The following is a 25,534-nucleotide window of genomic DNA, read 5'->3' as shown; positions in this document are numbered from 1 at the left end:
TAATTAAATTAAATTTTGTGGCGCTGGGGATGGAGCCCAGGCCTTGGTATATGCTGGCAAGTGCTCTACCGCGGAGCTACACTCCCAGCCTAGAAGACTTCCTTGAGGAGAGCTGGTGGGAGGTCATGGCCCCAGGGAAGGCCTGTGCCCTCTGAGGTCCTGTACACCAGATCCCCGCCCTGGGCCCACCCCAGCTCCCAGTGTCCCAGTCTTTGCCCACAGAAGATCAGGTGTGATGGTAGAGTGGCTCCCTGTGGCCCTGCGGCCCTTGCTGGAGGTGGGAGAAGCCTGCCATGGGTGGCAGAGTGGAGTACCAGCTCTGAGACAAAGGAAGGTGACCCCAGCCCAGGAGCTCACCTCTAGCCTGGGAGCCTGGAAGCTCTGGTAGGTGCTCTGAGAAGGAGAGTGTGGCACAGGACCAAGAAACTGGGCACTTTCCACTGTGTGGGAGCAGGGCCAGAGAAGGCTCTGCTTTGGAGCTGTAGGTGACCTTCTCTATTTGTAATCCCCAATGTCACTTACATCTGAACATCATTTCCTACCTCTCCTCTAACCCTGGGTGGTTGGACTGAGCATCTCCAGTTCACCTTTGGGGAAACAAAGGCATGAAGAGATACAACTAAAGCTATGTGGCCAGTTGGTCAGGGCCAGGACGTGGGCCCAAAACTGTTTCCCCCCGCCAGGCTCCCTCTCAGGGCCAGCTGAGCCAGCTGGAGCCTCAGGGCGCGGACTGTATTTCAGCTCCTTCTCTGGTCCCTCCCCCAGCCTTCACAGCCCTCCAGAAGATGACTTGCTGGTCTCCGGGAGGGCCTAGCCTTGCCTTGAGGGTTCTCTGCTCTGGGAAACTTGGCTTCCTGGTCAGCGAGTTATCTCGGGAAAAGAGGCTTCGTCCTCCCAGCAGGGAGATGTGGTCTGCAAAGTCAGGGGAGGCTTCGGGTCACTTCAGGACTCTGGATAGAAGTAACCCTAATTAGGAGGAGCACAGTGGTGGTGGGGAAGATGTGTTCTCCATACCATTCCTTCTTTATGGGCACTTGGGAAGACCATGTTCCCAAGACTCCCTCACAGTTAATTTGTGGCTACATGACAGATTTAGTCAGTGGAATGTGAGCAAAAACCATGTGCACTAGGATGTGCACCACTTCTAGGCCTGGCCATAAAATCTCCCCCTGCTCTCCCTCAGCCTTCTCTTCTCCCCTTCCACGATGACCCTAGAGGTCACATGGTCCTGGTGGACTATAGCCACAAGGTAGAATAGAGTCACATGGCCTGCATTAGAAATCCAGAACTACTCTTTTAAGCTTCTGAGATTTGGGGACTTATGTGTAACCATGGCATAACCTAACTGGTTCTGACTAACAGGACAGCACATCGGCATCAAGGGTCCTGATGTAGACCCCGTGCTCTTGTTGCCTGACAGTGCAGTCTTGGACCCTGGACTTATTCCAGGGCAGCGGGCACTCTCAGGCTCTGAACGTGAGGTTTGAGTGAACTGGTGCCAGTTCTTAGTACCCTGGGGAAGCAGGGCTCCTGGACCAGGGTGAAGAGGGAGGGCAGGTTGTATGGTACCCCCCCCTCCCGCCATCTTCAGTTTCATTTTCCAAGGTTTCAGTTACCCATGGTCTACTCTGATCTGAAAATATTTAAATGGAAAATTCAGGAAACAAGCCATTTACATGTTTTAAATAACTTCTATTAAGTATACTATTATAATTGTTTTATTATTGGTTATTGTTAATCTCTTACTGTGGCTAATTTATACATGAAACTTTATTATAGGTATGTATGTATAGGAAAAAATACAGAATGTAGGATTAGTCACTATCTGCTTCAGGCATCACTGGGGGTCCTGGGATGCATCCCTCAAGGATAAGGTGGGGGGAGTACAGTACCCGAGCTGTTTCTTAGCTTTGTTCTGAAGCTGTGTTTGAGTGTCTGCACTCAGAGCTGTGAACAGCTCTGGAGACTGCCTGAAAGCTCCTAGCTGTTAGATTCTCTTGTTCTTTGGCACCTTCTGCCACTCACCCGCATGGTATTTCTTGAGCTCTCATTACATGCCAGGCCCTGTGCTAGGTGCTGAGGCTGTGATGCTGAATCCTACAGGCCTTGCCCTTCTGTAGCACACTGTTCAGCGGGGAAGTTATACTCTGACAATGCATTAAACTGGTCACTGTAAATCGCCAGCCTGCTCAGCACACAGAGGATGGGGGGCGTGAGCCTGTGGTGGCTGTTATCGGGGAGCCATTTTGGAGTGTCAGAAAAGACTCAGAGGAGTTGAATGTCTGGCTGCAGGAAGAGTTTAGGTAACTAGAGGGATGGGTGGGTTTTTCTTGGGAGGGGGACAGGCCTCTGCCAAAGCCCTGTCAGGACAGAGCAGGAACTGAAGTCAAGGGGCAGTGTGAGAGGTGACTGGAGCAGCAGGAGCCAGGGGCCTAGCCCACGGACAGCTGGTTAAGGAGTCTGAAGTAGGAGAGGCAGTGTGTTTACACAATCAAATTTGCGTTTTGGAGAGACCATCTTGGCAGCTGCAGAGCTCGGCTCTCCTGCTCAGATCTTGTCTTCTGGAGGTGGACAGGTGTGTGGGGGTGAATGTGCCACCATGTTGGAACAGCCCAAGCCAAACCTCCTTCCCCGGACTGGGCATGCCTCTAGAGCCCAAGCCCTCTGTCCTCGCCTGAAACGCCAGAGGCTGTAAACTTCCCCAAGGGATGACGGGAATTCACCGGATACAAATCCTAGTTCTGGGAAGAATGCTAGCGGAGAGAGGAACTGTGGTCTAAAATTAGGATTTGGGACTATTTCACTAAGATGTGTTCTTCCTGCCCCTTCCTTGATGATAGCCAGTCCTGGTTTCCTCCCTCAGCCAACTCCATCCTCCTACTGGCCCGTTGATCCTCTGGGGGCAGCGGGGGCTAAGGTTGGGGGATCTGTGGTTGTGTCTTTAGGTCTCCATGGGCTGCACCTAAGGCAGCAGGCCACTGTGGTTTCCACTAAGCATCTTATGTCCTGAGGCCTTGGGGATGTCTAGGAATAGTTGTCCCTTCCTTCTAATGACATGTTTCTCGACAATATAGACTAGACTTGGAGACCCTGGGCCTCAGGCAGAAGGAATTTACAGTATTTAGAAGAAATTCTGATTTCTTTTTGTTTTTTATTTTTTTTTCAGTTGTAGATGGACATAATACCTTATTTATTTATTTGTTTTTATGGTACCCAGGATGGAACTGAGAATCAAGCCCGGTGCCTCACACATGCTAGGCAAGTGTGCTACCACTGAGCTAAAACCCAGTCCTAGAAATTCTGATTTCTCTTAGAGAAGCCAAGGTCTGGAGTCTGTCTAGGCTCTCCTTAGCTTAGGTATAGCCCTTTCAGCTCTTCTCTGGGCATTTCTTTGCTCTCCGTCTTACGGGTCCCAAACTGAGGACTACATTAGTCCCAGTCCTGCTGAAACAGCGTGAATACCACGCAGACCTTGAACCTCCCCTGCACCCCATAGCAGCCCCATGCCCTGGGGAGCAGGCAGATGGGGGACTTCTGGTCTGCTGCACATATTGAGCAGCTACAAAATAGCTGAACTTTTAAGCCCCACATCACTATCACCACCGTGACTCCTATCGCCCCTCCAAAGGCCTGCATGGAGTGGGACTGTGTGCTAACCTTGGAATAGCAAATGCCTAGGAATCTCCAGGACAGACATACTGACATGGAGAGATGAACAAGGTGCTTGCTTCTTGGGGCTACTGAGGTCTTCAAACACTTTGCCCAGCTTCCAGCTGTCCACCAGTCATGCAAGTGCCCTGTCTTGCAACCCAGGTTACCAGCATGCCCCTAGGAGACACTGAAGAATGAACACAGCCCTCAGGACATCTAGCCTTCTGGAAATCTCTCATCCCTCTGAACACTTGAGCTTTATTGGAGAAATTCTGGGCAGCAAATATTTTTCAAAAAAAGCAAGATGGCACCTGCTGACCTTGGGTCCTAATGCCCCTTGATCTCCACACTGCCCTGGAAACTGGGAACAGAGGTGACTGTCCCAGAAAGATGGCTGAACTCCAACTCAGGGTGGGCTGGGCTGTTGGGGTAATGTCTTGTGCACCATCAGGGCCCACAGAGTCCTCAGGAAGGACACCTTGCCGAGAGTCCCCTTGGCTGGGATTACTGGCAACAGGACCAGGGAAAACTGAGTGCCTGGTTTCTCTCTGTTTGTCGTCCCCTGAGGAAAAATGAGAGTGCGCTTCCTTCTCAGAGGTGGAGCTGTTTATATCCACAGGATCTTGACACGCGCATGCACACTTTCACACGCACTGACTTGAAGATAAATAAGTCTCCTAGTTTGGACTCTTTGGCAGTGAGCAGATACTAACCAGTCCCCATCCATTTCCCCTTGGAACATATGGGGGAGGAGGTGTCCCTGGGAGGAGCTGAAAGGCATGGAAGTTTTTCGCTGGAGTGTAATCTGTGAAGAACTGGGCTGCAGGGGAGCACAGGTGAGATGGCAGAAGAACTTCCCGAGCAGAGACAGGGAGTGTCCCCTGTGAGGACAGTTCGCTCTTTAGTCTGAGTTCATCCTTGGGGGTGGGTCAGTCCAAATCTTGCCAATAGTTCTTTCTTCATACATGTCCTGGATTCATCTGTCCTTTGTCCCCACCTCCCTATGCAGCAGTAGTCCTGGACTGCAGACCAGGCCTTTTGAGGGACTCTGCTGCTCTTCCCTTCCCTTCTTTGTGACTGCAGACAAACGATCTATCTTGGGTGAGGGAGTATAGCATGGGGGTTAGGAGTATGGGTTTCAGAGTCAGCCAGCCCTGGCTCACGTTCCAGCTCTACCACCTCCTGGCTGTGTGGCCTGGAGCAAGTTGCTTCACCTCTTTAGGCCTCACTCTCCTTCTCCAGAAGATGGGGATTCTGGTTGCACACAGGGTTGTCCTGAGGATTAGACCAGGTTACACCTGCACACTGTCAGGACAGTATCTGTTGTAAATGATCAGTCATCATGAGCCTACCCCGTCACCTACCTACAGGGGCTTCTTATTGATTATGGGACTGAGCCAAGCTTCCCTAAATGACAGACAGGGGTTCACCATCTGGTCCACTCTAATAGTGCAGCTTTCTCACCTGCCACTCTTTGGTCCTGCTTGGTGGCCTCTTTATCACCCCAGCTGTACCATGATTTTTGAAGACTGTTGTTTCATCTGAAAATTTGTTCCACCATCCAAACCCTGTTCAGCTCCTGGCCCAAACCTCACTCCTTCCTGGTGCCCCTCCTGACCTCTGTGCCCCAGAGGCATTTATAGCCAGAACCCAACCATCCTGCTCTTCAGCACCGACACGCAGGCTTTCTCGTTTTCTACCCCATGAGCGCTTTGAAGGCATGGGTCACAACCTGAAGGCCTCTAAATTGTTCCCCCATGATGGAGTCCCTTAGTATGGAGAGGTGGAAGTTGGTTGTACAGGATCAGTAGAGACAAATCAAGTATTGGGAACCTTTATCCTGATTTTATAGGAACCAAAAGGTTGAAAGAGGTACCAAGTGACCAAGTGGTAAAAATGGGATGAGAGCTCCAGCCCAGATCCTCTGCTCCCTCGGGCCTGGTCCTCTGCCCCTTGAGAGGTTCCTGGCTTCTGGTCACAATGCACAGCTCAGCAAGTGTCAGTGATGTAAGCCGGGACCAGCCTCAGGAGTGCTGACAGACAGTTTGTTTTGACAAGGACAGTTCGGTTTAAGTGACTTGCGCTAGTACTTGGGGTGCTCAGAGCAGAGACTTGGCTCACTCCTCTATCAAGGACATCTGTCCCAATTCTCCAGTGCCTTCAGGGCAGGGCGGGGACATTCTGTGAGAATCTATAAGTTGGTGGTAAGAATTTGTCCTTTCCCTGGCCTTCATCCACCCTGCCCCATTCTGGCTCTTCGGACAGCCACACCTAAAACTGTGAGCTCCAAGAGAGTTCTCCATCCCTTTGGGTGTCATTCCTCTTAGCTGCATTAAGGTGGGGAGCCAGGGGCATGGATAATGCCCAACAGCAGAGGACTTCTGGGTGCACTGGATGGTTCAGAATGTACTGGATGGTTTGAAGCAGTTGTCCTCTCATGATTTTTGGCTCATGTTAAGTCAGGTCATCCTGTTTTCTGTGTGAATATCAGCTGGCCATGGGCATGACCAGGCAATCACTACTTGATGTGTGTGCCCATCGCTGCGGCATGCTGTACGTTGTGTGCTGTGGAGGTGCTGGGGCCTCCTAGAGTGTGGCCCCTGCCTGGCTGACTGGAGGACTGTTGTGCTGGGGATAGTGTCCAGAGGGAGTGAGGACCTTCGTCAGACAAGAGAGAAACGATGGCCGAGTGTTGCGTTTGCCCAGCACTCCTTCCCAGCGTCTCTGTCTTTCCTGTGCTTGTCAGGATTCAGGTGATCTGGATCCCGGGGTGGCCTTGCAGTTTCTGCCTTCCCCTGTACCCATGGCCCTCTTTAAGAAAACCCCACTGATACACATTCAAACTTTTCAAAGCCAGTCTATCAGGCGGGTGTGCATTTGCTTTGGATAGGGGAGTGCAAAGGACGGGCCCAGGGTTCCTTCCTACACCAGCAACCTCAGGCAGCCTTTGATTCACAGCAGACGTCAGGGATGTTCTGTTGCTGGCTCAGCCCGGCCAGCTTACCTGTGCCTGTTGCTGGTGGGAAGGCCGGCAAGCTGCGCTTCTCTCACAGTCCTCACATTGTCACCCCAGGTAATGCACATACAGAGCATGTGCTGCTGAGGCTTGGACACTATCCCGGTCTAATTTTCTGAGAATTTAGGGCTCTTTCCATCCGTGTCTGAGCAATAGAAGGGGACTCTGATGGGGAAAAAGGACACTGTGCTCTCTCCTGACTGTGTCCCACGGGAGCTTAGCCTGGCCTGTGGGGCATTGGCATTAATGCTGATTTCTACCCATGCACTGGGTCGGCGCAGTGTGTGCTGCTCCCAAGTGCTTGGGAGAGGGGAGGAGTCACAGGGGTGGGATGGGGTGGGCTTCTTTCTGTCCCTTGGCAGTGGAGTGGTGACAGCTGTGACTCGGGCCTTCTATCAGGGCATGTGGGGTAGATTGAGGTGAGGGCAGCGGCGTTGGGCCAGCATGGAACTGCATTTCAGGAGCAGAGCGGGAGGAGCCCTGGCTGGTAAGGGCTATGGTACACCCAGGTGGGGGTGGTCCAGGGGTTGTCAGGGACAGTCTCCAGCTGAGAGGGCCTAGATGACCTTCCTCCATATCCTCAAATATTTTAAGTTTCTGAAGAAAGGAACTGGATTGTTGAAGTGAAGGAAGAAAAGGGAACCGAGGAAGATGGGGGAGTTGCTAGGCAGGGACCCAAGCCCTCCTATTCCCACGACAGACCTCAGGGACTTTGCAGCCCCACCTTCTTAAAGACACTGCCCCCCGCAGCCCCTCTGCCCCAAATCTGGCTGAGGCACAGCTGGAGGCCCACCTATCTCTCAGGTGAGGCCCTTGGGCACCTTTTGCCGCATGAAATGCTGAAGGTCTTTCAGACAGGAAAGGAAGGTTCAAATTCTTGCGCTGGCCCAGGCTGGCCTGTGTTTGCTGACCTCCTGAGAAGGCTGCGGCCTTTGCTTCTCCACTATTCCCTCCCCAGGCAGAGACCACCAGAGGCCTCCTCGTTCCCTGCTTTTAGGTGAAGGGCATGTGACTCCTCCACTATTGTCCATCATGCCCAGGTCACTTGGTACCTCCTCTAGAACAGATGGCCCCCGTGTCTGGAACCCACAAGGGTATGGGGGCACCACCCTTGCCCCAGTTCCTGCCCAGTTCTTCCTACCTGGGCAAGAGGAGCTGGGTTGCTGTACTCAGTGCCCAAGGTTCTGGACCTGGCCTAATACTAGGCGGGGGTCACTTTCCCTGGGAGACTGTGAAGCCTCAGCCCTCTGCCTGGTACGTCCAGACACTTGACAAATGAACAGTGTTCTTATCTTCTCTAGAATCAGGGCTAGGGTCAATAGGTGGGGCTTCTAGTTTCTTGCTTTCACTATGTCTAAACCCAGATGGGCAGAGGAAGAATCATTGCTTCTCTGACATTTTAGAGTATTGCACTTTTTAGTCCATTGCCTTAATCTCTGCACAGTCTGGAGAAGTAGATCATATTATCCACATTGGTGAAGAATCTGAGGCTTACTAAGGTTAAGTTCTTTAGTCCTCCCACTCACACTCTCAAGGTGGGGCCCTCATTCTTTCCCCATCATCTCCCTAAGATCCCGCAAAGTCCGCTCCCTCTTTCCTCCAGCCTCCGTTTCCCAGTGCAGAGTGCCACCCACCGCTGTGCTTCCTTCCGTGGTGAGGCTTCAGCCCTGTCTGCTTTGTCTCTGGTCTGATTCTGGGCTCATTCCCAGCTCCCGTCAGGACCACTGCCCAGAAGCCTTCCCCTGTTTTTGAGCAGCCTCCATGTTTCCCACCACAGCCATGGCCGGCCCTCCCGGGGGCTTGCGTGGTCCATGTGTGGGGGTTCTCCCTTCTGACTGGAGCACTGGTGGGAAAAGAGGACGAGGGATGGGGTGGGGCTGCTGCCTGGAGACTCGGATCTCTGTGTCAGTGAAGGTCAAGGCTGAGCTGCTGTAACAGAAGCACCAAGGTTCAGTGGCTTTAAGAAGATGGGAATTCATTTCTCTCTCATGTCATGGTCCTGGAATAACTAGGGTCTGGTTGATAGGACCATTGGTTCCATGGGGTGGCTCTGTCACCTCATCTGCATGGCCAAAGCTGGGTTTGAGGCCTATGTTCCAGTCCAGATGAAAGTAAAAATGGGTGCTGATCCAGGACCAGTGTGGGGTTTGTTAAAAAATGGGAGGGGAGATGAGGTGGAAGTTTCACATGTCACTCCCATTCACGTCCCTGACTTGAACATCGTCACATGACCACACCTCGTTGCAAGGCAGGCTGGGAAGGTTGTCCAGCTGGGTATCCAAGTGCTCCCTGAGCCTTGCTTTGGGAAGAAAGGGACAAGCAGGGCATTGTTGCCCACTTCTAATCCCAGCGGCTCTGGTGGCAAGAGGATCCCAAGTTCAAGACCAGCCTCAACCACTTAGTGAAGCCCTTAGCAACTTAGCGAGACCCTGTCTCAAAAAAAAGGTTGGGGATGTAGCTCAGTGGTAAAGCGTCCCTGTTTCAATCCCCAGTACCAAAAAGTGAAGAAGAAGGAACAATGAATTTAGGTGGATAACTTAACAGTCTCTGCCTCAGCCCTTTAAGAAACTATTATTATTATTTCTAAATAAGAAACTTAGTTTCAATTATCCACTCTAAAAGGGGGTGGTGTGATAATCTCTGTTCTCTCAGATGGACCTTGAGCTGAAAACATGTTTCTGGGGGCGTGGGTGCAGGCGGGAGGGTCAGTCTATAAATGAACATGGGCTGCACTCTTGCAGGGCGCATTGTAGCCTTCCATCAGGAATGGTTGAGTGTAGCAGCCCACCCCTCAGCACCCAGGCTGTGAATCCACTGGCCCCATAAGAAGACTTAGCATCTTCATACCTCACGCCCAAGCACCGGGGCAGTAGACACTGCTTGTGGCCTCAGTGCTGGTCCTGGTCACTCCCCTGCTCCTCAGCAGCAGCACAGCTGCAGGGGGTGAGGCCAAGGCAGGAGCCTCTTGGATTCTCTCAGGGAGGCTGAATCACATGGAGAAGACCCCCAAGCCCCAGGACATCAGTGCCCTTGGGGAGCCCTGAGAGCCTTGTGCTCTATTCTTCCTGTTTTTCCTAAGAAGAAATCTCGTGGGACCAGCGGAGGAACTGGCCCACACTCAGTAATCCAGATCTTTTGCTTTTCCACAATCCTAATTTCCCCTTCTTCCCATTTCTCCTGCAGGCTTGGTCAGCTTGGTCACTACCCCCCAAAACTACAGCCTCCTGGGCTGGGGCTGTAGCTCAGTGGCAGAGCACTGGGTTTTATCCTTAGCATCATATTGAAATAAACAAATAAAATTTAGGCATGCTGTCCATCTACAACTACAAATACGTACATGCATGCGCAGCCTCCTGGTTCCCAGACCACCTCACATTCCCATTGCCCCTCACAGGGTTGCGTAGACAGGTCTCACGGTGCATTTCCCTGGCAGACACGAATTCCAACTCAGAGTGGCTATGGCAGTTGGCACTATATTCATTTGCTATCTTTTGCTTAATTCTAACACAGACCTGGGTATTCCCACAGGAGGGGTCCCGTGTCACCTCTCTCACCTCATGCTTCATGCTCTGCCTCAGAGGCAGCAGTGACTGGGGTCTGGGGCTGTCTTCTGTTGTGCGCTGGAATGTTCAAGGCCTTGAAGGTGCCCTGCAGCCTTCAATTTCCCTTTCATCCACTTAGTCATTGAACTTGACTTTATTGGTGCCTACTGTGAGTCAGCCTCTGACCCTGAGGCGGGGGCACAATGGTGAGCTCAGGAGGCCTGGCCTGCCCTGGGTGCCTTCATCTGCTTTTCACCCATCCAGGTCACTGACAGCATCACTAGCCACAGCTGTATTACTCTACACCTGAGACATGTTTGCATTAGTGTCTTTTTTTTTTTTTTTTGCCAGGGGGGTGTTGCTGGGGATGGAAATCCAGGGCCTTGTCCATGGGAGGCAAGTGCTCTACCACAGAGCTACACCACCAGCCCCTGCTTGAGTGTCTCACTACCCTGTGTTATTAGCTCATTGTGGAGATGAGGACATTGAGATTCCAAAAGGTTATGTGACTTTCTGTATGTCATTAGACTAATCCCAGGTCTCCTGACTCTCAGCATGGCTCCTTCATTATACCTTCTTCCAGGTCCCCGAATTCCTGCTGAGGTGCCCACCAGGACTGACAACCCTGCCTTGTGTGTGCAGCCCCAGGGTGCCCTCTGTCCTGAGAAGCAGGATGATGGGCTGTGCACAGGGCAGCCATGTGGTGGCTGGTGCCCGAGCCACACAGACAGCCCAGCCCTATCCCTGCTCTGTGCTCAGTGTGAGGTTAGGGGAGTGGCTGACTGGCAGTTTCACTTTCTCTTTAGTGATTTTTTTTTCCCTTTCCAAATTTGGCTGACCTAAAACAGACCCCAGAGGTGAGGACAGGGGTGGGGGCAGGTACGTGGGTGGCTGACTGGGTGGGTAAAGGTAAGGGGATGGAAAGGCTGAGAGAGCCGCACCTCACCTGTGTGGGGTGGAAGCCAGAGCTCCGTGTTTAGGTGGGCTTGCTCTCCTCCCTCCCCAGGCCCCTTCCCTCCACCTACACAGCCTGCATCCCCCTCAGCTGTCACTGCTGCTCACACAGAACAATGCAGGCTTGTCTGACTCTCCTGGAGGGGGAGGAGGAAGCCGAGGGTGGGGAGCTGGGTGGGGGGACGATAATTGTTCTCCAAGTTGAGATTTTTGGAAGGGAGAAACTTCATTGCACTTGGATTATAAATAAACTTCTAGCCCACAAAACTTCTTGCCAGGCCACAAAACAAACTCTTCCTTACTCCAGAGGTCAGGGAACTGTGGGAGAAGCAGTTTGTGGGTGGGCAAAGCCACCGTCCAGTTTCTCTAGGAAACCTTTCCAAAGTGCTCCCACCAAGCCAGTCTCTCCCTCCTGTCTCCTCTACCCCAACTCCTGCCCTGTGTTTCTATGGGAACATCTGCTTTGCACTGTGCTTGCTGGGCCTTGAGGGGTGGGTGACGCGGGGGCCACGGCCTGGCATAGATCCAGGAGGACTCTGGCTTCCCCTGGGGTTCCCCAGGGACCCAGAACAGGTTGGATGTGGGTGGTGGACTCCCTCTGACTTCCAGGTGTGGCTGACTTAACGTTATAGGGCACATGTTGCAGTGGTGAGCCTGCCTCCCATTGCACTCAGGAGACAGAGGAAAGAAGATTTGAAATCAGGGACTTCAGAAAATCCTGGAAGTGGCATCTCCATTGATGGTAGAAAAACAATTGTCCTGCCTGAGCAGACAGGCACCCAAGGCTGTGGCCATTCTGCGGACTTTCCCAGGTGACGAAGACCTGCCTCTCCCTTTTTTGGTTGAGGAAGCTGAGGTTCACTGTGGAGGAGTGACTTGCCCAGAGCTACTATGCTCATTATTTGCAAGTCCAGAATGAGTACTTGCAAACTGGAACCCTCTCCTGTCCTCAACTTGTCTGCACTGGGCTGCCTCTGGGCATGCTTTCGTTGCTCTTGGGGGTACTTCTTCTCCCCTTGTGCTCTCCTAAAGCCCCCAAGTTCTCTGGCATGCTAGAGAAGCTGGTTTTCAGTTTGGCACCCCTATCTAGACAGGCCTAGAGACCGCCATCATTACACCCGTGTCTCATCTGAGACCTCCTCATCCCTTGGGTCTTATAGTTGAGCTCCAGTCCCTGCCCTTTCCTGCCTGTTCATCTCCTGCTCTGGCAGCAGGGGGGCGGAGCGGGGGGGGGGGGGGACACGCTGCCTGGGGTGTGCTTTCTGAAGTCTGCTCTGAGCCTTTGGGAAATGACTTCTCTGGGAGCGGGGGGGGGGGAAGGTCTCTGTGGCCTTGAGGTGGGCCACTATTGCCCACCACATGATATTCTGCAAGTCAGCCTGCGGTCTGTCCCTGCTCCATGTGCTCTGGGTTCCTCCCTCTGGCCTCTTTTTGGTTGGATCACAGTGCTGTCCAACAGGCCACAACGAGAGCCACATCCATAGTGTTGCCTTCCAGCTAAAAAAGGAAAAACAAAAACAAAAACAAAACCCACGGATGCAATGAATTTCAATAATATATTTTGTTTCACCCAATAGATGCTGAATATTATTTTGACACGTGATTGACAGAAATTATTCTAGGGGCTATGGGTTGTGGCTTGGTGGTAGAGCACTTGCCTGGCATGTGTGAGGCACTGGGTTTGATTCTCAGTACTACATACAAATAAATGAATAAAATAAAGGTCCATCATCAACATCTAAAAAGCAATCATTCTAAACTCCTGTGTGTATTTCACACTTAAAGTACATCCCAGTTCATATGGGACACATTTCAAGTGCTTGTGGCCCCTGAGGTGGGGAGCACAGTTCTGCAGGGCATAGGGTTCTGTCCTATCTGGTCTATTTGGCCCCTCCGTCCCTCTGCCTTTGGAGAAATCAAGTCTCCCCACCCTGTCCCCATGCTGTGTCCATTGGAGCTGTAGCTGCTCTTTCTCCCTGGGCTGCTAAGCATCCTGAGATACTTACTGTCCCTCACTGCCTCTCGGACTTACCCCCTTGCGGTTAGCCTCCTCCTCTGCCTAATTTCTCTGAGCTCACCTGTGGGGCCCTGACAGCCAGTGTCCTCCACAGCCTCTGACTTTTATCTTCCTACCCTCCCTTGGATTTCTCCCTTCCATTTCACTTGGATGACACCATCTTCCTTATTCATGGTCCACTCACCCAAAAATCTGCTGCTGCTGCTGCTGCTGCTGCTGCTGCTCTCTGGACACCCCTGCATGGATTCTGAACTACCCCCCAATAAGGACACCATCCAGGCCCAAGCACTCCCACCAATGAGAGCCTGGGTCCTTCTCAGGGCCTGGGCCATGCCTCTGTCCTGACCTCTGTGCCTCATCTGTGCCATTTCACGGCTCTCTTTTTGATCTCTCCACTTCTATCATCTCCTTCACGACCTCCTCCCTACTGTCAAATTCATCTCCCTGAAGTACAGCTCTGATTGCATTGCCCTGGTGAATGCTGGCAGCACTTGAACTTGTAATAACAGGGGAACGTGCTTCTGCTATAATATTAAGTGAAAAAAGCAGGATTCCAAATTATGTAAACAGTAAGATCACAACTTCATGAAAGCAAAACAGAAAGCCTTGATAAAAAAAAAAAAAAAGAAAAGAAAAGAAAAAGAAAGGAATAAAAGGAAATGCTAATATTGGTTGTCCTTCAGTGGTAATTAACTTTTGCTCTTTTCTGTGCTTTTGGAACTTTTGTGATTTTGAAATTAACTTTGAAAATTTAATAGATTTTTTCATTTTTGTAAATGCAACCATCCAGAGTGTCTAGTGCCTCCAGGTCATGGGCGGGCTCCTCACCCTGACACAGAACACCCTTGGTGACCTAGCTGTGGCCCCACCCTGTCCCTGGTCAGCCCTCCCCTGCTGGCCAACCTGCACTCACTGGTGTCCCCAGTGTAGACCTGGACTCTTTCCCTTGTTCCCAGAGCCAGGGCCCTCCACTCTCAGTGATGCTTCTCTGCAGCCTTCCTCGTCCCCTCTGCCCAGATGTGAGTCCTCGTCTGGTTTGATCCTCTCCTTCCTTTGGCTTGCTCTGCTTGGTTGTGGAGGCATATCAATTCTCATCTCTGCTGCTGGAAGAGAAGTTTCTTCCCCCTGACATTTTATCATTTTTTCTTTTAAGAGTAATACATACGATAGATAATTTAGAAACTCTTTGATGGTCTATAGAAAAAAGTAAAAAATGCACTACTTATAATCCCACCACCTAGAGACATTTGACCACTGTTAACATTTAAACATGTACATTTGAAAACTTGGGATCACACTGTATGTGTGGTGTCATTGTCCCTTTCTCCTCTACTTGACAATATATTTTGAAAAATCACCTATGATGTTGGATTTTCTTCACATAAAACAACTTAAAGGCTGTGATATTCCAGAGCATTACATGCCATCATTTATTTAACCCTTTTTTAATTGCTTAAATGTTTTCTAAATCTTTTCTTTTTGTGCTGGGAATTGAACTCATGTCTTTATGCATGCTAGGCGAGTACTTTACACAAGTCCCCAGCCCCTCTTAACTCTTCAGATTGATGATCATCCTTGGGTATAAAGCCCTGTCCAAACTACTGAGGTTTACATAGCAGACATTCGCAAGAAGTCAAAGGGTACAAATGTGTTTTAAGGTTCTTCATATGTATCACCAGTTTGCTTTTTTTCCAGCTTGTACCCCCACTGATAAAGTAGTGGAGTGGGTTAGAGGCCCTTCTATTGTATTCTTGCCAACATTATTACCATGGAAAAAAAAAAGCTTTGCTATTTTAAATAGGCAAAATATTGTTTTTGTTTGTATTTCTTTGCTTACTAACAAGGTTTTACATTTTTTCATATTACTATTTGTAAGTCATTTGTATTTTTACTTTAAATAGCTTATCATCCACATTACCCTTGTTTTATTATTGTTATTATTAAATTCTACCTATTTTGTGAATTTATAGAACACTTCATATATTATTATCTGGCATATTTTTTTGCAAACTGAGTGTTGGCACATTAACTAGATAATAGAGGTTGGGGACTGTGAGGCCCATGGCATGTATGTCCTCTCACCTGCTCCTGTGCCCATGACTTTCCCAGCTTTGGAGTCCAGCAGGGTGGAGCCAAGTGGCCAGCTTCATGGTTTCCCAGATACCCAGCACAGTGCTCAGCTCAGGGCACTCAATCAATGTTTGTTGAATGCATTACGAGGCTGTCCTGTTGTGTAAGTTCTACAACATGAAAGCTGTTTCTCTATGGGATGCATACACAAAATCTAAGGTCTTTCAAGGACTAAGTAACCAAAGATAACAAAAATGAAATGTACAGTGTGGCCACTCCTTTGCAAAGGCACAGCTGTGCAAGGTGCAGAATAAATTATCTATCTTACTTGTCATCTCTATTTGCTTTACAAATTTAAGGGAAACAAAGTTACAATATCACTTCACTCCCACTAGCATGATGATCATAAAAATAAAACGAGTATTGGGGGGTACGTGGAGAAAGTGGACCCTCATACATTGCTGGTTGGAATATAAAATGGTGCAGCTGCTTTGGAAATGAGGCAGGTCCCCAAAACATTAAACAGAGTTGCCAAGTAACCCAGCAATTCCACTCCTAGTATGTACCCAAGAGAATTGAAAACACACATCCTTGCAAAAACTTGTGCATGAATGTTCATCATAGCATCATTATTCATGATAACCACAAAGCGGGCAAACTCAAATGTCCATAACTGATGGTCGATAAATAAAACATGGTAGATCCATACTAGACAATATTATTTAACCATAAAAAGGAATGCTACATGTCGTCATGCAGATAAAACTTGAAAATAGCATGCTAAGTGAGAAGAGCCGAAGGCTACCTATTATATGCTTCTATGTATATGAAATGTTCCAAATAGGCAAATCCATAGAGACAGGAAATAGATTCGTGGTTGACAGGAGCTGGGAGTGGGGGTGGAGGTGGAAAGTAGACAGTGACTAATGGGTATGGAGTTTCTTTGAGGGATGTTGAGAATGTTCTGGAATTAGTGGTGACGGTTGCATAACCTTGTGATTACACTAAAATACTGAATTAAAATACTTTGAAAGGGTGAATTTTATGGTAAATGAATTAAATCTCCCTAAAAAAAAATAATGAAGGGCAGCTACACTAAAGTCAGAGTTGGCCTCATTAGGCAGGTGCTGGGCCCTTGTCACTCACAGTTGCAGTTCCTTGGAGAGAGCGTGTTGAGGAGGCAGAGCCCCCAAGGCTGCTCCCTGAACCTGGCAGTGGCTGGGAGTAGGTCCCTAATCAGCAGTACTTTATGTGACCAGGATCTATGAAGAAGGCCTGGGGCGCCTGGGACAAGGGTGAAAGAAAGTTGAGTGTTTCTTTATTAAATAGAATAAAACAAAACTGGACCTAAATTAAGTTGGGATAAATAAAAGCTCAGTACAGTGGAGTAGGATGAGCTCTGAGCTGCGATCAGGGTTCTGCGCTGTCTCGTGTGTCACTCAAGCAGGGCCCCTACCTCGAGCCTCTGTTCCTGCTTAGCCAAAGCCAGGTGCTTCTCCCGGCTTGCTTATTTTACAGGAGCATGAGGAGCTGAGATGAAGTGTTGCAGGGAAATCGTTTGGAAGCTTCAAAACTGTTGTGTCCAACCATTCTGAGATCCTTGTCCTCCTTCACTTTCTGGTCTCTTGTTTTTCCTCATTTTTTTTTTCCATGCTGAAGATCTAACCTAGGGCCTGTGCATAGTAGACAAGCACTCTACCATTCACCTACCTCCCCAGCCCGCCTCCAAACAGATGCTAATTATTGATTTGTTAATATTACGCGCTCTGATTTTAATAACATTAAAGTTACATTAATAAACATTACACTTTCAGATTGTGTTGTAGATGGGTGTTTTCCAGAGACGGTGACTTAGCTGGCATGGTCAGGGTAGGTGACAAGACAGGGACCTGTTGGATGGGACCTGTGGGATGTTAAGGCCAGCACAGGAGTTTGGCTTTATCTCACTGGGAATGGGGCGTCCTGGTGGGCTTTTGTGTAGGAAAGGGTCATGGTTTTAAGGGCATTGTTCAAGGATCTCTGGCACAGAGAGGAGGCATGCGGAGCTCTTAGGGAATCCCAGAGAGGGAAGAGGGACAACCTCAGAGCAGCTAGTGCCTCGCTGGAGTGGAGAAGAGAGGAGGGGGACTAGGCTGGGCAGGCCTCTGGCAGGAAGAAGAGAGCCCTGGAGGGCTTCCTCCTGTCTGTCCTGGGGAGCCCCCACAGAAGTAATGTGGCCTCCCTCACAGAGAACACACAGAGCAATCTTGACAACTATGTAAAGGAAACATTGTAGAGATGTCACTATGATTTTTTTAAAAAAGTTTTAAAATATGTAATATTTTTAAAAAGTCATTAAGCACCTAATTGAGCGTGGTGCAGTATATAAGGAACCGTGCTGATCTGTCTTTGAAGAGTATATAATTTAAGATTATCTTTCCTTGATTTATTTTATTTTATATCTTAATGAGATTCCACTGAGGTCCCCTGAGCTTCCCACTACCACTGTGTAGGACAAATGAAGTCCCGCGTGGGAGGAAAGCGCTCTTGGCAGGCTCCTGGGCTCCTTTTATTTGGTACTCATGTGGTTGTTAGCTGTGTGTGTTTGTAAACTGGGAAAAGCTGGAACAAGAAGGAGTTGGGCCTGTTGTCACAGCAGCGGGGGGGGGGGGGGACATGCACCTGTGGAAAGGGCCCCCTCCTCTCCCTGCAGTGGGGGAGCCTCCTCAGCCCCGGGTCCGGAGGCAGCCCCTTGAGGCCTGCGGGGGAATGAGGAAAACTGCATCTCTCCTCTTTGGTTTGTGATTTTGGGGGGGCTTCAGACTCTGATGGACATAGAAAACACTGGTCTGTCTGCTCCCTGGTCAGCAGGCGCCACCACAGGGGAGGAGGACCTGGGAGTCTGAGGAGTGGGTGCCGGGCTGCTGGGGCACCCTGGGGCAAAGGGTGGGTACAACTGGGAAAGGGCAGGTGTGGTTTGAAAAGACTCCAGGTAGGGTTGTCAGGCAAGATAAGGGTCATTTGAATTTCAGATAAACAATGAATAATTTTTTTTAGTATAAGTAGGTCCCATATATTGCATGGGATCTATTTATATTAAAATATTATTCATGTTTGTCAGAAATTCAAATTTAACCCAATGTCCTCCCCTACTCCCCATCACCAAATCTGGGTCCCCGGGGAATTCTGATTCATACCACCACCACCCTCATCTCTGTGAGCCAACCATACTACAAGAGACCCGGCTTATCCGGAACAAGAACCAGGTGAAGGCACACGTTGCTCAGGGTCTTTTTCATCCTTCTCCCCTGACTCCTCCTCCGTCTTTGCCTTGCATCTTCCCCGGGGCTAGAGAGTAGGGAGCATATCTCGGTGGCCCTGGAGCCCCTGAAGACTCACAGAGCGGAGGCAGAGCCGACTGCGGTGTCTGAGGCCAGCTGCTTGGATTTCTTGGAGGGTTCTGCAGAGGAGACGCTGTGCAAATGAGCAGTGTAACCTCACATTCGTGGCCCAAATCAAACCTGCAGCCTCTGGCAGCCAGAGATTGGGTTTCAGAAGTGCTGGCCTTTGAGGAATAGTAAATATTCATAGGCACCTCCCCTGGGTTTCCACTCTGAGAGTAGAATTCCAAACATTTCCCTTCTGGTGGGGTTTCTCCTGGTGTGGTCCTAGGACCATCTGGGCCTGGTCCCCCTGGACCCTAGCCATCTGCAGGGCTCACAGGCAAGGAAGATGCTGGGGGGCTGAGGTTTGCTGTCACCTGGGGTAAGGTGTGTCTGTCACTTGACCCATTTGACCCTAGTCACTGATTCCCTCCCTCCCTTTCTCTCCCTCCCCCTTCCTCCTCTCTCTCATACACACACACACACACACACACACACACACACGTGTTCCATGTGCTTACACATGTCTCCTGAGAGCACAAGGAAAACCAACAAGCCCTTAATGAGGCCTGTTCACCTGGGAAGTCTGAGCCCTGAGCCATACCTGTGATTACTTGCTAATGAAGTCCTTTACATAGGGTAGGGCTTATCCTCACCTTGAATGTGTCTGCCTCCTTGAAGGCATGAGAAGAGGCTCCGTCTGTCTGAGCACTTGTTTCAGTGGAGCAGAGATGGGCAGCATTTCTACGCCCAGAGTGTGAGATCATCTGTTCATCCGACAACTTCCCAGGTGTCTGTGAGCAAAATTCCATCAGGTTTGACTGATGCCTCCTCTCTACTCATAACTGGAGCCTCCAAGCCTCTGCACAGGGGCCTTAGCACCCTTGAAGACCTGGTGAACAGGTTTTTGACAGATGGCATGAATGAGTGTGAGTGTGTCTGTGTGTGTAGGTATTGATCGCTGTCACTCTCAGGTCTAACTTGCTGAAATCTTCCTTGCTCAAGAACCCTCTTTCAAACCCCAGCACCCTCTGGCTGCTCTCAAGGTTTTGTGTTTGGTGAGTGACAAATGAATCCTCAGGCACACTAAGCTTACTTAGCAAAGCCATTTGGACCCCTATTGGGTTACTGCACCCCTTTTTCCTGGATTTGCACCTTCTGCTGCTATTGGCCTTCTGGCTGCATGGGGAGTCAGATTACAGCAGAGGAGGCCTGGCGGATTAGTGAAGAGGTCCTGCAGCAGCCAGTAGATAATTACCCTGGGGTTCTATCTCAGAACTGACTAGGCCTCTCTGGCCTCAGAAAGAGAAAAGGCCACCCTTTCCTTGCCCAACCAGTCCTTCCCTCGTCTCCTGGATCTGACTCCTGTTCTTTTTAAAATCAAGATAATGTGTATACAGTAAAATTCACCCTTTTTAATGTATCATTTTTGCAGATTTGACAAAAGCATATAGTGGGTCACCATTAGCACAATTAAGATGTGGAACAGTCCCATTGTCCCGGAAGTTTTCTTTGTCCTGCACCTTAGTCAACCCTAACCTCTGCCCTGGCCACTGATCCATTTCAAGTCCCTAAAGTTTTGCTTTACCCAGGATGCCTTATAAATGGAATCATAGAATGCAGTCTTCTGAGTCAGGTTTCTTTCATGTAAGTGCAGTGTATTTGAGACTGATTCATGTTGTGTATCTGTAGTTTATTCCTTTTTATAATTGAGTGGTAGTCCATAGTTATGCACAGATTTTTGTGTCAACGTTACTTTGAGTAAACACCTAAGAGCGAAGTTGCTGGGTCATGTGGCAGGTGCATATTTAACTTTACGAGAAATTGCTGAAAAGTGGAGGTACCACTTTTCTTTCTTACCAGCAAAGTTTAGGAGTTACATTCTCACCACTATTTGGTATTGCAGATCTTTTTTCTTTTCTTTCCATTTTTAAATTTAACTCCAGCTATTCTAATAGTGTACAGTTCTATCTCTTTGTGTTTTAAATTTGCATTTCCCTAATGGCTAATGCTTCTGAACATCTTTCCAGGTGCTCACTTGTCATCCTTGCATCTTCTTTGGTGAACTATTTATTCAAATCTTGTGCTCTTTTAAAATGTGGGTTGTTTGTTTTGTTATTGTTGAGTATTGAGAGTTCTTTGTAAGTTCTGGGTACAATTCTTTTGTCAGATTTGTTATTTGCAAATAATTTCCCCCATTCTGTGGCTTGTCATTTTCATTATCTTCACAATATCTTTTAAAGAGCAGATGTTCTTAATTTTGATGAGGTTCAATTTATCTTTTTATGTTTTCCACTTAGGGATCGTGTTTTTACTGCTGTATACAGGAAATCTGAACCAGGCACAGTGGTGCACACCTATAATCCCAGCTACTCAAGAGGCTGAGGCAGGAGGGTCACTAGTTCAATAATAGCCTTGGCAATTTAGTGATACCTGACTCTAAATACATACATACATAAATAGGGCTGGGGAGGTAATTCAGTTGTAGAGCACTGTGGGTTCAATCCCTAGTACCTGTGCTTAACCAGAATCAAATCTTTCCTTAACTTGAAATCCTGTGTATTCTTCTAGAAGTCATATAAGTATAGGTTTTTTATTTAGACCTATGAACTTTGCATAGTTTGGGAGGTCTGTTTTTGTCATATGAATTTTGCAAAGACTGTCTTTCTCCATTTAATTGCTTTTATATATTTGCTGAAAATAACTATGTAATGTTATTTTCAGCAAATATATAAAAGCAATTAAAAAAACTATATTTTTGCAATATTCTGCAACCCCCATTTTGTGGCTTGTCCTTTCACTTTTTTGATGATGCCCTTTGAAGCACAAAAGTTTTTAATTTTGATGAAGTCTATTTTATATATTTTTTTTCCTTGGGTCATTGTGTTTGGTATAATAGCTAAGAAATCGTTGCCTAATCCATGCTCATAAAGATTTATTCCTATGTTTTCTTCTGAGAGCTTTATAGCCATAGTTTTCATATTTAGATCTCTGAACCACTTTGAATTAACTTTTTTTTGTATATGATGTAAGGTAGGATTCAATTTCATATTTTGCATACAGGTATCCAGTTATCCCAGCATCATTTGTTGGAAGGACAAATGATTTGTACTCCATACACTGGTCTCCTTCAGTCTTATGTATGTCCTTGTCTTAGATAGTTTGGGTCACTACAGCAGAATACCATTCTTTCTCCCTTCAATTATCTTGGTACCTTTGTCAAAAATCAACTCCATAAGTATAAGCTTTTATCTCTGCAGTCTAAATCCTGTTCCATTGACCTATATTTCTATACTTATGCCAGTACTGTACTGTCTTAATTACTGTAGCTTTATAGTAAGTCTTGAAATTGAATAGTATGAGTCTTACAACTTAGTCCATTTTTTTCAAATTATCTTGGCTTTTCTCATTGCTGATATGGTGATTGTGTTGCCTCTATAGATCATTGACATCTGAACAACATTATGTTTTCCAATATATTGTACATCTCTCCATTTTTATTTATGTATATTAAAATTTCTTTTATCAGTATTCTATTGCCCTCAGTAAACTGGTCTTGCACATATTATGTTAGATTATACTATTCATGTTTTTAGGTGCTATTTAAATGTTACTTTTAAAAATTTCACTTTCAATTGTTCATTACTCATGTAGAGATACAGTTGCTGTTTGTATATTGATCTTATATACTATTTTACAGCTTTTGTGTTGCTGTGACTAATATACTTGTCAAGTGCAACAAAGGGAAGGAAAAGTTTATATTGGTTCACAGTTTCAGAGGTTCAGTCCATCATCAAGTGACTCAATAGCTCTGGGCCTGAGTTTTGGTAGAGCATCATGGTGGAAGGGCATGGTGGAGGAAAGCAGCTCAGGACGTGGTAACAAGGAAGCAGAGAGACCTCTGCTCACCAGGGACAACATATAAACTCCAAAGCCCTAACCTCAGTGACCTGATGCCTCCAGCCACACCCTACCTTCCTACAATTACCACCCAGTTAATACGTATCAGTGGATTAATCCACTGATTAGGTTAAGGCTTTCATAATCATTTCGCCTTTGGATATTCTTGCATTGTTTCTCATACATGAGCATTGTATATAAGTGACATATACTATGAATTTTCCAAACTCACATATTAATTCTGATAGGTGTTCTATAGATTCTTTAGTTTTTCTGCATAGACGATCATGACGTCTACAAATAGATAACAGTTTTCTTTCTTTCTTCCTTTCTTTCTTTCTTCCTTCCTTCCTTCCTTCCTTCCTTCCTTCCTTCCTTCCTTCCTTCCTTCCTTCCTTTCTTTCTTTCTTTCTTTCTTTCTTTCTTTCTTTCTTTCTTTCCAATCTCTGTGTCTTTTCTTTCTCTCTCCTAATTTATTGCATAGTCTAGGACCTCCACTATGAATATTGAATAGGAGTAGTGCAAGGGAACAACCTTGCATTGTTTCCAGTCATAAAGGAAAACAATTCTGTCTTTCCCCATTAAACATGATCTTAGCTGTAGGTTTTTGTCTATGTTGTTGATTAAGGGATTTTTCTTTTATTCCTAATTTGGTTTAATTTTTAAAATTTTGAATACATGTTGCATTTTGTCAAATGCTTTTTTAGTAACTATTGAAATACCATTTATTTTTTTCTAACTTAGTTTATTAATATAGAGAAATGTATCGATTACATTTTGAAGTTGAACCAGCCTTCATTCCTGGAATAAACCCCACTGGTCAGATTGTGATTCTCGTGATGCAGTGTCCTGTTTGAGGCTAGCTCCTCATTTTCTGCTTCCCATTTTCTCCTCAGTCATGTTTTTATCATCCGGCACCTCTCTCTCCCCTTTCACACAGATTTCCCTAACTAGAACATCCTTCAGCCTTCACCTCATCTATTTCTCTCTCATTACTCCTTGCTTATTAGTCCCCCAGTGACTTCCCAGAGGCCTGTTCTCAGGGTCTCACTTCATATTTTCTGCACTGGTTAACACTGCAAGCCACAGTCTCTTTCTTCCTAGACTTTCCCCTCCCTGGTCTCAGGGGTTCTTCCTTCTGAGTCTGCCCTGCGCTGCCAGGCCTCCAATCTCAGGCAGGTCTTTGCTTCCTCATGCTTCTGGCTTTTGTGATACCTCCCACTTCCTTTGCTTTTTCCCCTCAATGAATCTTCCCTGAAGCCTTAGCCTCATTCTGCCACCCTCAGTTCAACAGTCTTTCATGACTCCCAGGGCTTAGAATTGTGCCAGGTTCTCCCAGATTGATCCACATCTTCTCTCCTTGGACTTCTGGAGAATCAGAGCTCCTGGATTATTTATTCAAGGGCACAGAGTAACCTGGGGACATGTGCTTCCCATGCCTGCCAGTCTCCCTACACATCCCCCTTACAGAGAGTCCAGCACCCCTGGGCCTGCCCAGGAGTCTCCTCATCACCCCTCCACTTTCCTCCCCCAGGTCAGCACCCCTTTTTTGTATGGCGTGTTGATTTGTACTCCATACACTAGTCTCCTTCTGTCTTATCATGTATGTCCTTGTCTTAAATAGTTTGGGTCACTACAGCAGAATACCATAGGCTAGGTGGCTTGTAAACAATAGAAATTTATTTCTCACAGTTCTGGAGGCTGGGTGCCAGCATGGCTGGGTTATAGGGAAGACCCTCTTCCAGGTTGCTGTCTTTACATATCCTAACATGGTGGAGAGCAGAGAGCAAGAAAGCAAGCTCTAGAGTCCCTTTTTGTAAGGGCACTAATCCCTTTCTCTTGAGGGCTCCACCCTGGTGGCCTAATCACCTCCCAAGTCCCCACCTCCATTAGGCATTTGTATTTTAACATATGAACTCTGAGGAAACATCAGCATCCTATAACATTCAAGTGGAAGGAAAGTTCCTGTAGAGCAGGGGTCTTCTTCCCTTGTCTATCAGGTGTTCCTATGCCATGCGTTAAAATGATGGTGGTCAGAGATCGTGGGAGTTTCAAGGCAGCAACAGTAGCCTGCAGAATTGTCAAGCTGGTCACCTGAGCTGGCCCTCTCCCTGCAGGCACATCCAGGAGGTATGTGGGGTCCAGCGCATCCTTCAGTTGGAATAGGGCCAGACTTTGAAATAGGAGAAAAAAAGTCTCTTTCTCTTCATGGACCAGGGCAGACACACTCTAGGATGTCTTTAGGGAAAGATGGTACCACAGCCAGCATGGAGCTCATGTGGCCTTCTGGCCTTGGCTGGCAGAGGACCTGATGAGAGTCAGGACCACCTCAGAGCTGTGCTAAGGAAAGCCCTCAGGTAGAATGTGGACGTGAGGTAAAGAAAGAACTTGGAGATTCCAGAGACAAAGTGGTCCCGAGCAAAGAGTGTGGGAGTCATCTGTTAGTCATTGCCAGGTGGCTAAAGTCCCAGAGGAAGGTCCTTTGGTATCCAAATGGACAAGTACCTTCCTCACTCCAAGACGGGGGCTCAACAAAGGCTTTCCAGAGGGTGGAGGGGCCACAGTGGAAGGTGTGGAAGTTGATCTAGGCTTAGTCCTCTGAGGTTGGGACGAAGAACCCAGTTCTGAAGAGGGGTCTGAGGTGCAGCTCAAAGCCCCCACAGTCTGGAGGCCTGCGCATCTTCAGAGGCTTGTCTCATGTGGGCCCGAGACCAGAGAGGGACCAGGATCAGCATGCTCAGATACCCAGGAGCTCTACCTGCCAGAGACATCTTGACTAAACATTGGCACACTGGGCTCTGAAATGTGCAACACAAACTTGCCTTTGTGGGTTCTATTGTATTGTCTTGCTTTCTCTTAGCTTTTCAGTAAATATTCCTTTCAAAAGAATCCCCGCCTCGGCTCTGCAGACCAGAAGGGGTGGTGGTGTTTTTCCACACACACATCTCAGTCAGCACAGAGAAGGGGATCCCTGAGGAGCAGGGGAGATGGCAGACGCCTGCCAGCTGGTATGAGGGGCTGT

At 48.0% G+C, this 25,534-nt stretch overlaps 1 protein-coding gene across 2 annotated transcripts in view; it reads left to right on the top strand.

Annotated features, from left to right (window-relative positions):
• The window catches only part of Adcy5 (adenylate cyclase 5), a 144,914-nt gene that overhangs the window by 57,755 nt on the left and 61,625 nt on the right, over positions 1 to 25,534 (top strand). The window contains exon 1 of one of the 2 annotated variants that reach the window (XM_058583499.1): positions 24,623 to 24,642. The exons of the other annotated variant lie outside the window; for it this stretch is intronic. The gene's annotated coding sequence lies outside the window, so the exon portion shown is untranslated. Of the gene's footprint in view, positions 1 to 24,622; positions 24,643 to 25,534 lie in introns of those variants that run through there. 2 annotated transcript variants of the gene reach the window in all.

The sequence above is a fragment of the Marmota monax genome, unplaced genomic scaffold, assembly GCF_021218885.2.
Source record: "Marmota monax isolate L192 unplaced genomic scaffold, Marmota_monax_Labrador192_F-V1.1 WCK01_AAM20220418_F8-fsc00052, whole genome shotgun sequence".
NCBI classification, from domain to species: Eukaryota; Metazoa; Chordata; class Mammalia; order Rodentia; family Sciuridae; genus Marmota; species Marmota monax.
The sequence above is the reverse complement of the archived record's forward strand: the minus strand, read 5'-3'. Positions and strand labels throughout refer to the sequence as shown.